Source organism: Staurois parvus, unplaced genomic scaffold (genome assembly GCF_062004578.1).
Source record: "Staurois parvus isolate SC_StPar_1 unplaced genomic scaffold, SC_StPar_1.0 ptg000184l, whole genome shotgun sequence".
NCBI lineage: Eukaryota > Metazoa > Chordata > Amphibia > Anura > Ranidae > Staurois > Staurois parvus.
In genome coordinates, this window is record NW_028317980.1 from 6,859,947 (window position 1) to 6,875,140 (window position 15,194).

The window sequence follows — 15,194 nt, forward strand, 5'->3', positions numbered from 1 at the left end:
GGATGAAATCTCCAATCCTGGGCCCATGTTTTGAGAGCAGCCAGCGCGCTGATTGCACAGGTGTGTGCAGGCCTTTTTGTGGAGGCCAGGCCATGATTCTGGGCTCCACCCAGCAGACAGGAGGGCTCCACCCTGGCAGACAGGAGGGCTCTGCCTTGGAGTCAGGTGGGCTTCACCTAGTAGAGGTGGAAGTCAGACAAGCTGTGTGCTATTGGCGAGCTGTGTGCGGGGAAAGCCATTTCGGATAGAGTCTGCAGGAGACAGACGGAAATCGATGTACAAGCCAGACGGCTGAATATTGGTTAATTCCTTTGATGGTGAATACCCCATGCGTTGGAAAGATTTATGGAACTTTTTCTTTTAAACAAAATTGGGCAAAAAGGCCCTTAAAAAGAAGCGAGTTGCTTGTGCTTTTGAAAAGAAAAGCTTTTTACATAGATAGATAATATAGATGGGCGGCACAGTGGCTTAGTGGTTAGCACTTCTGCCTTGCAGTAATTGGGTCATGGGTTCGATTTTCAACCATGGCGCCTCCTGCATGGATTTTGCATTTTCTCATTGTGTTCGCGTGGGTTTCCTCCGGGTACTCCGGTTTCCTCCCACACTCCAAAGACATGCTGGTAGGTTAATTGGCTTCTGTCTTAATTGTCCTAGTTTCATCCCTGGCCATGCGGGATCTCCTGCATGGTAGGGGCTGGGGAAAGACTTGCCAACCTACCCTGTAAAATAATTGCTAAGAAAATTCATGGAAAAAGTCACTTACGAGTGACGGTCCATGCAATCACCAAGGGTCGGATACGACTTATGGATAGATAGATAGATAGATAGATAGATAGATAGATAGATATTAAGGTAGGAACTGGCCAGAGAGGGATTACTTTGACGTAGTTGGCCGGCTTAAACATGCATTGAAATGTATGTGAACGAAAAATCCCTGTTTATATGGAAAGTTTGCTAGAAGGGGGTATATAGCAATGTGTAGATGGTTTAACAGAATTTTTAGTGGTTACACCCATCACAGGTTGCCTGCAAAAATCTATGGGGGGTGTAGACAAGACCAGTCACCCTGCACAAGGGCCCCAGCCCCGGTTCACACAAGAACACTGCTGTGGGTGGCAATAGATTCCTAACGACACTCCAAACACAGATCACAAATACAGTGTGTTTGCTGCACCAAAATGCATGGTATCGCAGAGCCATGTTTTTTATTATTATAATACAGGATTTATATAGCGCCAACAGCTTACGCAGCGCTTTACAACATAAAGGCAGACTGTACAATTACAATACAAATGAATACAGAAGGACTGAGAGGGCCCTGCTCGTTGGAGCTTACAACCATGTGATCCGGTCTCAGTGCGTTTTTAAATTGCATCGCACTGAATTGCACAGGGACACACAGCGCGTTACTGTGCAATGCCGGAGTCAACCTGCACTAAGTCTGTGCACAGTTTGGCTCCCCAGTCCCCTGACTCCAGGCTCAGTTCTTTGTGGATCAATTTCACCTGATGGGAATGGAGTGCCTGTTCTCACACACTCTTTCATGCCTGGACAGACTCTCTGCCACCTAGTGCATGCAACTCTGGTGTTTAAGTGAGGGTGGAGGGCACAGGTGCACCATCCAGTCCCACTGCTGGCAGACTGGAAAAGTCTATGGGAAACTGACAGCTGGGGGAAGGTGCACCCAATCCTACGAACATTTAGGGGACTATACACCCAGAGACGAATGCCCAGAACGCCAGCAGTCTGCATTGCCATCACTCGTCCCTGGGTGCATACTGCCCTAAATGTTAGTAGCTCTAGGTGCATTATCCTGTCCAGCTGCAGCCGCAAGGTTTCACAAGCTGCAACTGCAAGGCGTCTCTCTGTCACTTGGCCTGATGAAGGTCCCTTGCAGGTTCCAAAATGTTGCATTGCTCATGTAACATGCCTAAACAACACAAATAAAGGCACTTTTACTGAAGCAGATTACAGTGTGCTAGCCGTTATCTCTGTTCGCTGGTGAAATGCACCCACTTTTCTGACTTATCTCCACAGCTGAGCTGTCCTCCAATAAAAATACTCACCCTGCCCAGCGAATCCAGCGTTGTCTGCTGTAAGCTGCCTCTCTGTAGTGCTCTGGATTGAGACAAGCACACACTATAGAGGGTTATGCTTTGTTCATATTTCTTGTTAGAGGTTTACAACCACTTTAATAGACCAGGAGGAAGGGGGTGGGTTCTATTCTTACCTAGGAGAGAAAGCTGGAAGTGACCATCCAGGACCAGCAGGCGAAAGTGTTCACATGCCATGGTCGATTCTTTCCTTTGCGCACATGGAAAAAACTGTCACATCCAACTGCAACCTATTCAGGGGATGGGGTCGCAGTGCAAACTTTACACCCCTTACTCTTAGGAAAGGATATACGGGGGAGTTGTGGAAAGTGAAAAATGAGGGTGAAGATCTACTTTAATGGGCTGTAATGCACCTCAACAGCGGGATTTTGGCAGCAGGTGTCATCCAATGATTCATGGCTGAGACCTGCTGATCTGCTGTGTTCAATTAAAGCCTAGAGCTCTGTGTTAACAAACACACAGGGCTCTGCACAGAGGGAATGATCTGTCTGTTTCTTCTCCCTGCAAAGCAAGAAGAATGAGCAAACAGATCTTAGTAAAAAGCAGCACATATTACACACATTAACAATTCATAAGCACACACTTAACCCCTTGATTACCCCAAGATGTTGGTCCCTTCCCAGTCCGCGTCATTAGCAGTGACAGCATAAAGTATTATCACTGATCTTTGTAATAGTGTCACTGGTGGTGTCAGTGTCACTTAGTTCCTATCCAGTGTCAATTGGTGCAAGATTGCCTACAGCACTATCACAGTCCCACTATAAGTCGCTGATTACCACGATTTCTAGTATAAAAAAAAATGTTTTCATTATATACACCATAGTTTGTAGACGCTATATCGTTCACACATACCAATCAATATACACTTATTGGGATTTTGTTTGGTTTTTTTACAAAAGATGTAGCAGAATACATTGTGGCGTACATTTATGAAGAAATCTGATGTTTTAATTTATTGGATATTTTTTATAACAGAAATGAAAATATATTGTTTAATTATTTTTTGTCTTTTTTTGGTTTATATAATAAAAAATGAAAAAAAAAACCCTCAGTGGTGATCAAATGCCACCAAAAGAAACCTATATTTATGTGAAGAAAAAAACATAATATACATTTGATTTAAGTGCAGCGTTGCACGACGGCACAATTACCAGTTAAAGCAGTGCTGAATAGCATGAAATGGCCTGGTCATGAAGGGGGTAAAACATTCTAGAGGTCAAGTGGTTAATGGCAACGCAAAGCACCGACACAAATAAGATGCGTGATTGCAATGAGATGGTGTGAATGGACCCAAAAGGTACTTCTGATGTTAGTCAAGCCCTGGGCAAAGCAGGCAGTTTATTTCCAATAAAATATGGTCTAGCACACATACTAAAACGTGAAGATCCACCACACACTGCTTGGCAAAAAATATTGGCCTGTCAACCAGCTGAAAAGGATCTATAAAAAGGGAAATCTTGCAAGGCACAGGTGTCTGATATCTATATCTCGGAAGATAAATCTGCTGGCTCATCCATGCTCCATGGATCAATATGCACCCTACCAAAAAATGAAGCATGGAGGAAGGTTGGCGACATCAAAGCACATTTAATAATTAACTCCTAGTGATCCCATGATGTGTTGGAAATGGCCTGGGCTTCCTGGGAGTAGATATAAACTCTCACAAATAATCTACGGAAAAGACACCAGTGATATGAACACTTTCCACAGTAAATGGGAGGACGTGTTTACTTCAGACATGATGAGGCTGAATGACGGATGCAACTGATGTCTATGAGCCTTCGCTGTGGCAGCCATGATGGGTAGAGCCAAAAGAATATACAAAGACCAATGACATCACTTAGACAACCAGAGGCTTATTTGTAGAGCAAATCAAAATGGAGATGCTGCTCACAAGAACCAATCGGATTCCTGCTTTCCACTGTAAATTAACAAAAAGCAAAGGCCAAAAGCGGATTGGCTTCTAAAGCCTATGACACCCCAGTATATCCAGTCGCTGGCAGCAATCTGCCCACAACAGGATCCCTCGGAAGGAACGAGAAACTACTCGACTGTTTCCTTTCACTTCCTGTCTTGGAGTCTCAGCAAGAAATATCAAAATGAATGTAATGGAAGCAGCAAGGCAGCTTAGTAGTTACCTGTATGGAGATTTGGTCAGCACCAGCACTTCCAGAGACAAAGGGGGCTATTTACTAAAACTGGAGCACTCCGAATCTGGTGCAGCTGTGCATGGTAGCCAATCAGCTTTCAGGTTTTATTGCCAAGCTTAACTGACCAAGCTGAAGTTAGAAGCTGATTGGCTACCATACACAGCTGCACCAGATTCTGAGTGCTCCAGTTTTAGTAAATCTATCCCATAGGATTTTCATGCAGGCTTGGAGTGGTGACATCTCTTTACATGTCTCCACAGAGATAGTGTGCTAACTGGGATACAAACTGGGAGCCCCAGGGGGGGTAATCAGGATTGCCAACTGCTAAGCCATCCTGCCGCTTCCACTACATTCGCTGACCAGATATGACCTGAATACTCCATGAACTTTGCAGGAAAGTAGGAAGGGGCACATAGAGGAGGTCAGATCATATTTAACTTTATTAACTAGCTGCCGACCGCAGATAGCCGAATGACGGCTTCACTGCGGCCGGCCAGTTCTGAGTGGACGTCATATGACGTCCTGCCAGAACGCGCTCTCCTGGGCGCGCACCCGGCGATCTCCGTGATCGCTGTGTCCTACGGACACAGCTGATCACATGATGTGGTAAAAGGCCAATCACAGCGGCCTTTTACCACGTGATCAGCGGTGTCCAATGACACGCTGATCAGAGGGAAATGCAAGTGCCGGATCTCGGCTGCACTTTCCTCACGCTGTCAGATCGTGAGGAAAGTACTGCCGAGAACCGGCAGTTGTCAGAGCGGGGATTGGCACCGATCATCAGGGCACTGATGATCGGTGCCCAGCAGTGCCACCCGCAAGTTCCGCCCACCTGTGCCCAGCAGTGTGCCCACTAGCTCCGCCCACCTGTGCCCAGATCACTCACCTGTGCACCCACCTGTGCCACTCTGCAGTGCCACCTACCTGTGCCCAGAAGTGCCACCTACCTGTGCCCAGCAGTGCCACCTACCTGTGCCCAGCAGTGCCACCCACCTGTGCCCACCCACCTGTGCCCACCAGTGCCACCCACCTGTGCCACCCACCAGTGCATCCCAGCAGTGCTGCCAGTCAGTGCCACCAGTCAGTGCCCAGGGGTTGTGCCAGTCAGTGCCGCCAGTCAGTGCCCAGAAGTGATGCCAGTTAGTGCCGTCTATCAGTACCCATCATCAGTGTCACCTATCAGTGCCGCCTATCAGTGCTGCATATTAGTGCCGCCTATCCGTGCCACCTCATTAGTACTGCCTATCAGTGCCCTTTATTGCTGCCTATCAGTGCCCATCAGTGCCGCCTATCAGTGCCCATCAGTGCTGCCTCATCAACGCACATCAGTGAAGGAGAAAAAATACCTGTTTGAAAAATGTTATAATAGAAACAAAAGAAACTTTTTTTCTTTTCAAATGTTTTGCACTTTTTTTAATTTATAGCGCACAAAGTAAAGCGCCCAGTGGCGATTAAATACCACCAAAAGAAAGCTCTATTTGTGAGAAAAAAATGATCAAAATTTCATATGGGTACAATGTTGCATAACCGCGCAATTGTCAATCAAAGTGCGGCAGCGCTGAAAGCTGAAAATTGGCCTGGTAAGGAAGGGGGTATAAGTGCCTGGTAGACAAGTGGTTAAAGCCAGACAAAGCACACTGCAACAGCTTCCTACTATCTGCATGGAGTTTGCCTGTTCTCCCTGTACTTGTATAGGTTTCCTCCAACATTCCAAAAATAAGCTGGGTAATAGGCTAAAGTCCAAACCTAATTGCTGTATGTATGAAAATGTGATAAGGACCAAAAGGACAGCCGCTGACGGATGGAAATTTGTCCACTTCAAATTACTTCAACAGCACAACCACAGCTCATCCAGGAGGTCATAAAAGAACATCAAAAGAACTGCAGGCCTCACTTGCTTTAGTAAAGGTCAGTGTTCATGATCCAGCAACAGAAAGAGATTGGGCAAAAATGGCTTCCATGGGAGAGTTGCAAGGCAAAAGCCACTGCTGACAAGGAAGAACAGAAAGGCTCATCTCACATTTGCCAAAAGAAATCTTGATTATCCCCAGGACATTTGGGCAAAAATTCTGTGGACTGATGGGACAAAAGCTGAACTTTTTGGAAGGTGTGCGTACTGTTACATCTGGCATAAAACTAACACAGCATTTCATAGGAAGAAAATATCATACTAACAGTCAAACGTGGTGATTGTAATGTGCTGGTCTGGGGCTGTTTTGCAGCTTCAGGACCTGGACGGCTTCCCATATCTGATGGAACCATGAATTCTGTTATCTACCAGAAAATCCTGAAGGAGAATGTCCGGCCATCAGTTCCTGAACTCAAGAGCACTTGGATTATGCAGCAGAACAATGGTCCGATACACACCAGCATGTCCACCACAAATAAATAAAATGAAGGTTTTGGAGTGGCCAAGTCAAAGTCCAGACTTAAATCCCATTGAGATGCTGTGGCAAGACCTTAAAAAGGCCTTTCATGCTGGAAAACCTTCCAAGGTGGCTAAATTAAAACAATTCTCCAAAGAAGAGTGGGCCAAAATCCCTCAACAGTGGTGTGAAAGACTCATTGCCAATTATTGCAAATACTTAATTGCAGTTGTTGCCACCAAGGGTGGCACAACCAGTTACTAGGTTTAGGGGGCATTTACTTTTTCACATAAGGCCAGGCAGGTTTGGACAGATTGTTTTCCCTTTAATGAAATGAAAGCATCACATCACTTAAAAACTGCACTTTGTATTTAGTCTGGTTTTCTTCGTGTACTATTAAAACGTGTTTGATGGTCTGAATTATGTAACTGTGACAAATATGCACAAAAAAAACCAGGAAGGGGGCAAATACTTTTTGGACAGAACTGTTTGTGTGTGTATGATTATATATATATACAGTGGGGATCGAAAGTTTGGGCATCCCAGCTAAAAAGTTGTATTAATGTGCATAAGAAGCCAAGGAAAGATGGAAAAATCTCCAAAAGGCATCAAATTACAGATTAGACATTCTTATAATATGTCAACAAAAGTTAGATTTTATTTCCATCATTTACACTTTCAAAATAACAGAAAACAAAAAAATGGCGTCTGCAAAAGTTTGGGCACCCTGCAGAATTTATAGCATGCACTGCCCCCTTTGCAAAGCTGAGACCTGCCAGTGTCATGGATTGTTCTCAATCATTGTCTGGGAAGACCAGGTGATGTCAATCTCAAAGGTTTTAAATGCCCAGACTCATCTGACCTTGCCCCAACAATCAGCACCATGGGTTCTTCTAAGCAGTTGTCTAGAAAACTGAAACTGAAAATAGTTGACGCTCACAAAGCTGGAGAAGGCTATAAGAAGATAGCAAAGCGTTTTCAGATGTCAATATCCTCTGTTCGGAATGTAGTTAAGAAATGGCAGTCATCAGGAACAGTGGAAGTTAAAGCAAGATCTGGAAGACCAAGAAAAATATCAGACAGAACAGCTCGCAGGATTGTGAGAAAAACAATTCAAAACCCACGTTTGACTGTACGATCCCTCCAGAAAGATCTGGCAGACACTGGAGTTGTGGTACACTATTCCACTATAAAGAGATACTTGTACAAATATGGTCTTCATGGAAGAGTCATCAGAAGAAAACCTCTACTGCGTCTTCACCACAAAAATCATCGTTTGAACTTTGCAAATGAACATATAGACAAGCCTGATGCATTTTGGAAACAAGTTCTGTGGACCGATGAGGTTAAAATTGAACTTTTTGGCCGGAATGAGCAAAGGTACGTTTGGAGAAGAAGGGGCACAGAATTTAATGAAAAGAACCTCTGTCCAACTGTTATGCATGGGGTTGGATCAATCATGCTTTGGGGTTGTGTTGCAGCCAGTGGCACAGGGAACATCTCACGAGTAGAAGGAAAAATGGATTCAATAAAATTTCAGCAAATTTTGGATGGTAACTTGATGCCATCTGTAAAAAAGCTGAAGTTAAAGAGAGGATGGCTTCTACAAATGGATAATGATCCTAAACACACCTGGAAATCTACGGGGGATTACATCAAGAGGCGTAAACTGAAGGTTTTGCCATGGCCTTCACAATCTCCTGACCTCAACATCATTGAAAATCTATGGATAGACCTTAAAAGAGCAGTGCGTGACAGACAGCCCAGAAATCTCAAAGAACTGGAAGACTTTTGTAAGGAAGAATGGGCAAAGATACCTCAAACAAGAATTGAAAGACTCTTGGCTGGCTACAAAAAGCGTTTACAAGCTGTGATACTTGCCAAAGGGGGCAGTACAAGATATTAATTCTGCAGGGTGCCCAAAATGGCCGACGCCATTTTTTTTGTTTTCTGTTATTTTGAAAGTGTAAATGATGGAAATAAAATCTAACTTTTGTTGACATATTATAAGAATGTCTAATCTGTAATTTGATGCCTTTTGGAGACTTTTCCATCTTTCCTTGGCTTCTTTATGCACATAAATACAAATTTTTAACTGGGGTGCCCAAACTTTCGATCCCCACTGTATATATATATTTTGTATACACAAATGAAGATTAAATAAATCCTCCTACATAAGTTATATCTGTTTATCTGCAGTCATCTGTTTTCTACAGCTATTCAAAATGCTGAATTTTTAAAGCTTGTCTGAGCTTTCAGAAAGCAGAGAGCTGAAGTTTCAGTCTGCAAAGCTCACTGAGAGTTGATTGGAGGGAAGGGACACCCCCCCCCCCTCCCCTTTACACATCACACAGGAACAGAAATAAGGTTGTCCATCAAAGGCTGTGTGCTGGAGCTCCATCACCTGTCACCTTTTTTCTCTTGGGGTCAGGAAAACCTGTCAGGTGTGACTCAAACAGATAGCATAGGAATGAGACAGCAGAGAAAAATGACACTTAGGGCCAGTTCAGACCACAAAAATGCAATTTGGATGCATTAAAGATACATTTTTGCTTACAGTTCACACCACACGCAGTTTTCATGCAGTTTGCTGTTTCAGTACAGTTCTGTATGGAAAAAATGCAGCATGTTCTACTTTTTTTCTGCACCGGAAACTGACTGGAACTGACTGCACTGGTGTGAACTAGGGCCATTGGAGTACATAGAAAACACTGTGCAAGAATTTTTTTTTGATGCAGAAAAAAAGGCACAGGACTGCATCTAATGTGAACTAGCCCGTAGCGCTCTGGATTGAGACACGTAAACACTAAATCTGTTTGATGGTCAAAATCATTTAAGTGTGACAAATATGCAAATATTATCTTTTACAGCACTGTATATATTTATTACGTACACAAATATTTCTAAAACATCAAGAAAGTTGGGGTAGCATCCACAACTACTGAGATGAAACCAGACATAGGACAGTGGAATTTCAATTAGGATAAGCAGAATGATGGAATTGATAGAAGTAAAAAAGGAGTAAAATATAATCAGAAGCAACCACTGGTGCATATATGATAACAAATGAAGCTAAAATAACCCGAAAGTCCATAAAAGTCTGTAATGGTCCATATACTTTAGTGGCAGCTCCTCAGTGAGACTGATATAATATCAATAGGGAACATAAGGAAACAGCAAAGGTCTGCAAATGGAATTGCATTGAGAGGGAGGACAGTAAAGCCGGCCATAGATAGAAAACCAAGCGAAAATTCTTGTTGAACGTAGAATCGTTTGGTTTTCGCATTATTAGTGTGCCTGCTGCGAGATGTCGTTTTCATGCAGCAATCGAAAGTGCCAGACCCAACATGCTGGAATTTATTTTAGAAAAATGAAACAAATGATGGCACACTTGTATGGGCTATTCTCATTTTTCGATCGACAGAATGTTCGGTTTTTGACTCATCTATGGCCGGCTTATAGATTTCTTCACACCATACATGTGCGGTGGTATGCAGAAAAACCCAGTCAATGGATATGGTGTAAACAAGCCTTACAGCCCGAGTGCTACTAAGCAGGAAGCGCAGCCTGAGGATGGAATGGGCCGGTATGGCTTCCCCTTTGTAGCTGATCAGTGGTCTTTGGGGCTAAGATCTCAGTGTGGTCAGATATCACATTAAGATTGCTATGTCTTGGTGACCTAAGGGATGTCATGGGGACTTATAAAAGTCATGCACTGAGAGTAGATATCCAGGGCTGAGGACTACCATATTGTCCAATTGTTTACATTCTTTTTCCTTTATATAGTAAAAAAAAAACCAAAAAAACAAAAACAGTGGATATTAAAAATCGCCAAAAGTAAGTTCTATTTCTAAAATAATAGGGTATATGAAATCAATTAGTATACAGCGTTACATGACCAGTTGTCATTCTATCTCAGCGTTGAAATCTGACCAATGTCCCGATAATGAAGGAATATTACAGCCTGGCACTCAACGGACTACACACTATATGTCCAAAATGTCTTCTCCCCCCCCCTCCCCCAGGCTAAGATCACATGACCATTAATTTCAGTTGGGAGCCAGAAGATCAGAACATGGCAGGTACAGGGCTAACAATAGAACCTTGTCCTGGTGTTATAGCTTTGTGAATCCCATCCATAGACAGGAATAACATGATTTCATTGGGTGCTGGATACATAAAACATGAATAATACAGATGTAAGCTGAGCAAAGATGTCCCACATTTCTTTTAGTTGAAAACAAATTACCCCAAAAATGTGATATACAAACACCACATAGGAAGCCCAATGCTTTTTCCATATATGGTCATGTACCTTCCAAGCCAGGGTCATGTGACCTTGTTTCCATAGCTACCAGCACTCTGATGTCATCGCCACTTGGCTCCGCCCCCTCAGCCTGCAGTCATTCCCTTTGTCTACGCTACCAGGAGTGGAAGCGATTTTTCTTTCTCTGAGAAGCTTTGTCATTTGTAATCATGATGCGGCTATTTAGGAGAAAGAGAGCAAATAATGTGAAGGACCTCCTGAAAACCAACAAGGAGGAGCCTTTTACATTACAAACAGTGGGACCCTTAACAGAGGACCACAGAACAGCATCACAGCCCCAAGATTCTGCCCCTAAAAGGGGTAGATTTAGGGCAACTGGGAAGAGATTTTGGCAGTGTCTGGCTAGATGTTGCCCCTTTTCTCAGAGAAAATTAGGAGAAGAAGACGCAGAAAGTAAGTATTAGTCTATTGAGATATAATGCAGGGCACTGTAAGGGTGTACAACATTTATCACCAATTACATATATATTGGGGTCACTATACATACACATAATGGGGTCACCGGGTAGAGTGTAGGAGACAGTTAGACCCCCTTGTCAGGTTTTTTTTATGCCCCCATTACAAACATTAATCCTCTATATTTGTCCTGACCACCAATGTCACTGGGATAGAAAGTGATGGAAAAGCCAACATTGTGGGCTGCCACCAGAACAGGAATAGAAGGGAAATCTTCTGATGGAGAATACGGATGGGGGATACGTTGTTATGAATCTGCTGCCAAGTCTCATACCTGGAGGTCCTGCCAGTAACAGCACTTGTCATTAGCAGCAGCATTTGTCAGCCTGCCGTCAGTTGAATTCAGGTGACAGTTGGGCTGCAGGGGTCAGGGGTCAGGTGTGCAGGAGGCATACATAGTCTATGGATAAATACAAAGTCAGTGTGAGCGCCTCCCCAGTGACAGGCTGTGTATACAGGAGCCATCAATAGGAATAAGACCTTACACTGCCCCCCCCCCCCCCCCCCATGACATTCCCATTCACTAGGACCATTCCTATAGACAGTTGTGTTCTAGGATCTGTATGACCAGGCAGACTGGGGGCTGCAGGAGCAGACTATTCATTCCGCTTTGTCATATTTTTCTACACACACATTTCTAAATCGTTAGGAAAGTTGGGGTGTCATCCACAACTACGGACTCACAACCAAATACAAAATAGTGATCACATTTCTATTTAGTCAATTAAGATAAGCAGAGTGATGGGATTGCATTGAGAGGGAGGAACAGCTTAGGGCTCATTTACACCAGATGCATTGAACGTAGTATGAATGCATAGACAAGAAAAAGAATGCATTTCAATAAGCCTCGTTTACCCCATTGCACTGCATGTGCGTTTATGAAATGTACAACATGCTGTATTGTAGGGTGGTGTGTAGAAAAAACGTGGCTCAATGGATATGATGTAAACAAGCCCTAGAGCACAAGAGTTACTTAGCAGAAAGCGCAGCCCGAGTATGGAATGGGCCAGTATGGATTCCCCACTTCCATATGTAAAAGAAAAAAAAGACATTTCAATGGCCGCAGTTACCTCATCTGTGATGTTTTTTGTTGTTGTTGTTTATCTACTTGTACATGTTCTGTTTACCTCTCATACTATGTTTGTTAAATTTATGCAAAATAATAAAGACATATATGCCTTTAAATGGCCGCAGTTTCACATAAATGATGTGGAAGTAGAAATAATACTTTTTTTCTCTCTCTCCAGGCAAATATGAGATCCCATCCAACAAAGACACTGCGCAAATTCAGCAAGCTACATCGATGGAGGACAAGAAACCTACCAATACTTCACATACCAGTGAGAGCAAGCAGGCTTCACTGGTCAAAGCTACTTCCCCTACCGACCAGTCCTACAAACTTAGCCTGGAAAGTTTCAACTTCCATAGAGTACTAGGACAGGGGAGCTTTGGAAAAGTAGTGTTGGCCTCTCATCCTGACATTAAGCAGAAGCTAGCAGTGAAAATGGTTAAAAAAAGACCATTACTTCGACAGGATCCCAGCTGCGTCATTACAGAGAGCTACATAATGGAAATGTGCAACAGATACTCATTTTTTGCACATCTATACTGCTCCTTCCAAACAGAGACTCATCTCGTCTTTGCTATGGAGTTCCTGGGCGGAGGAGATCTTCAAAAATTCATAAGAGATTCAGCTCCGCTTGATGAAGTAACCTTAAGATGTGTTACTGCCGAAATTCTCTGTGGACTGCAGCACCTTCATTCTCTACAGATTGTCCACAGAGATCTAAAACCAGAGAACATTCTTCTGGATAACGCCGGGCACGTCAAGATTGCCGATTTTGGCCTGTCGGCTATGTTCGTCACGGAGAAAAACAGAGTCACAAGTTGCGCGGGGACGCTATGTTACATGGCCCCTGAAGTCTATTACCAATGGCCATACTATTACCCCGCTGACTATTTCTCATTTGGGATAATAGTATATGAGATGGCCTTAGGGGAGCATCCTTTTTATACTGGACAGGAGACTGAAAAGCAGTTGGTCACTTCCATGTACACCAAGGAACCCTATTTCCTACGGCACTTGAACTTTTACCTGCAAGAACTCTTACTCAGACTTTTACGTCTTGACCAAGAGCAACGTGCGCACCTGGTGTGCAATCTCAGATCACACCCTTTCTTCAAGGGTATTGACTGGGAAGAGATAGAAGAAGGACCATCACCCGTACAAAGTACATTGGAACCTATTCTCGAGGAACCACTGCAGGAAATCATTCAAGTGGATACTTTTCTTTCCAAAGACCTGGAGATGCCAATTGACTCATTGGGTCAAGAGTATTTTAAGGCATTTGAATACATTAGTGAGCGAATGAAGGCGAGACAAGCCTGATCCCTACCACCATCACAACCAGAGGGCCATCCTTCAATGGATGCTTAACTAAAAAGTTCACAACAGTGAACAAAAAATGTAAATTAGATATGATGATAGATAGATAGATAGATAGATAAGATAGATAGATAAGATAGATAAAATAGATAGATAGAAGATAGATAGATAGATAGATAGATAGATAGATAGATAAAAAAGATTAGATAAAATAGGATAGAGAGATAGAGAGATAGATAGATAGATAGATAGATAGATAGATAGATAGATAGATAGATAGATAGATAGTGTGGCAGTGCGCTATCCTGCCACGGTGAAAATCACGGTGGACCCAGGATTCTCGACTATACATGTTGAGGGGCTCCAGGCAGTTGTAATGCAGAGGAAACTGGTTTATCAGTTTCCTCTTTGGCTTGTAAAGCCTGTTTTGGGACCTGTAGCCTGGAGATTTCTAAGAGATTTGGGAGGGATGAAATCTCCAATCCTGGGCCCATATTTTGAGAGCAGCCAGCGCGCTGATTGCACAGGTGTGTGCAGGCCTTTTTATGGAGGCCAGGCCATGATTCTGGGCTCCACCCGGCAGACAGGAGGGCTCCACCCTGGCAGACAGGAGGGCTCTGCCTTGGAGTCAGGTGGGCTTCACCTAGTAGAGGTGGAAGTCAGACAAGCTGTGTGCTATTGGCGAGCTGTGTGCGGGGAAAGCCATTTCGGATAGAGTCTGCAGGAGACAGACGGAAATCAATGTACAAGCCAGACGGCTGAATATTGGTTAATTCGTTTGATGGTGAATACCCCATGCGTTAGAAAGATTTATGGAACTTTTTCTTTTAAACAAAATTGGGCAAAAAGGCCCTTCAAAAGAAGCGAGTTGCTTGTGCTTTTGAAAAGAAAAGCTTTTTACATAGATAGATAATATAGATGGGCGGCACAGTGGCTTAGTGGTTAGCACTTCTGCCTTGCAGTAATTGGGTCATGGGTTCGATTTCCAACCATGGCGCCTCCTGCATGGATTTTGCATTTTCTCATTGTGTTCGCGTGGGTTTCCTCCGGGTACTCCGGTTTCCTCCCACACTCCAAAGACATGCTGGTAGGTTAATTGGCTTCTGTCTTAATTGTCCTAGTTTCATCCCTGGCCATGCGGGATCTCCTGCATGGTAGGGGCTGGGGAAAGACTTGCCAACCTACCCTGTAAAATAATTGCTAAGAAAATTCATGGAAAAAGTCACTTACGAGTGACGGTCCATGCAATCACCAAGGGTCGGATACGACTTATGGATAGATAGAGAGATAGATAGATAGATAGATAGATAGATAGATAGATAGAGATTAAGGTAGGAACTGGCCAGAGAGGGATTACTTTGACGTAGTTGGCCGGCTTAAACATGCATTGAAATG

General features: G+C 43.6%; 1 protein-coding gene across 3 annotated transcripts in view; it reads right to left on the reverse strand.

Annotated features, from left to right (window-relative positions):
• The window catches only part of LDLRAD3 (low density lipoprotein receptor class A domain containing 3), a 273,554-nt gene that overhangs the window by 159,685 nt on the left and 98,675 nt on the right, over positions 1-15,194 (reverse strand). The window lies entirely within an intron of this gene.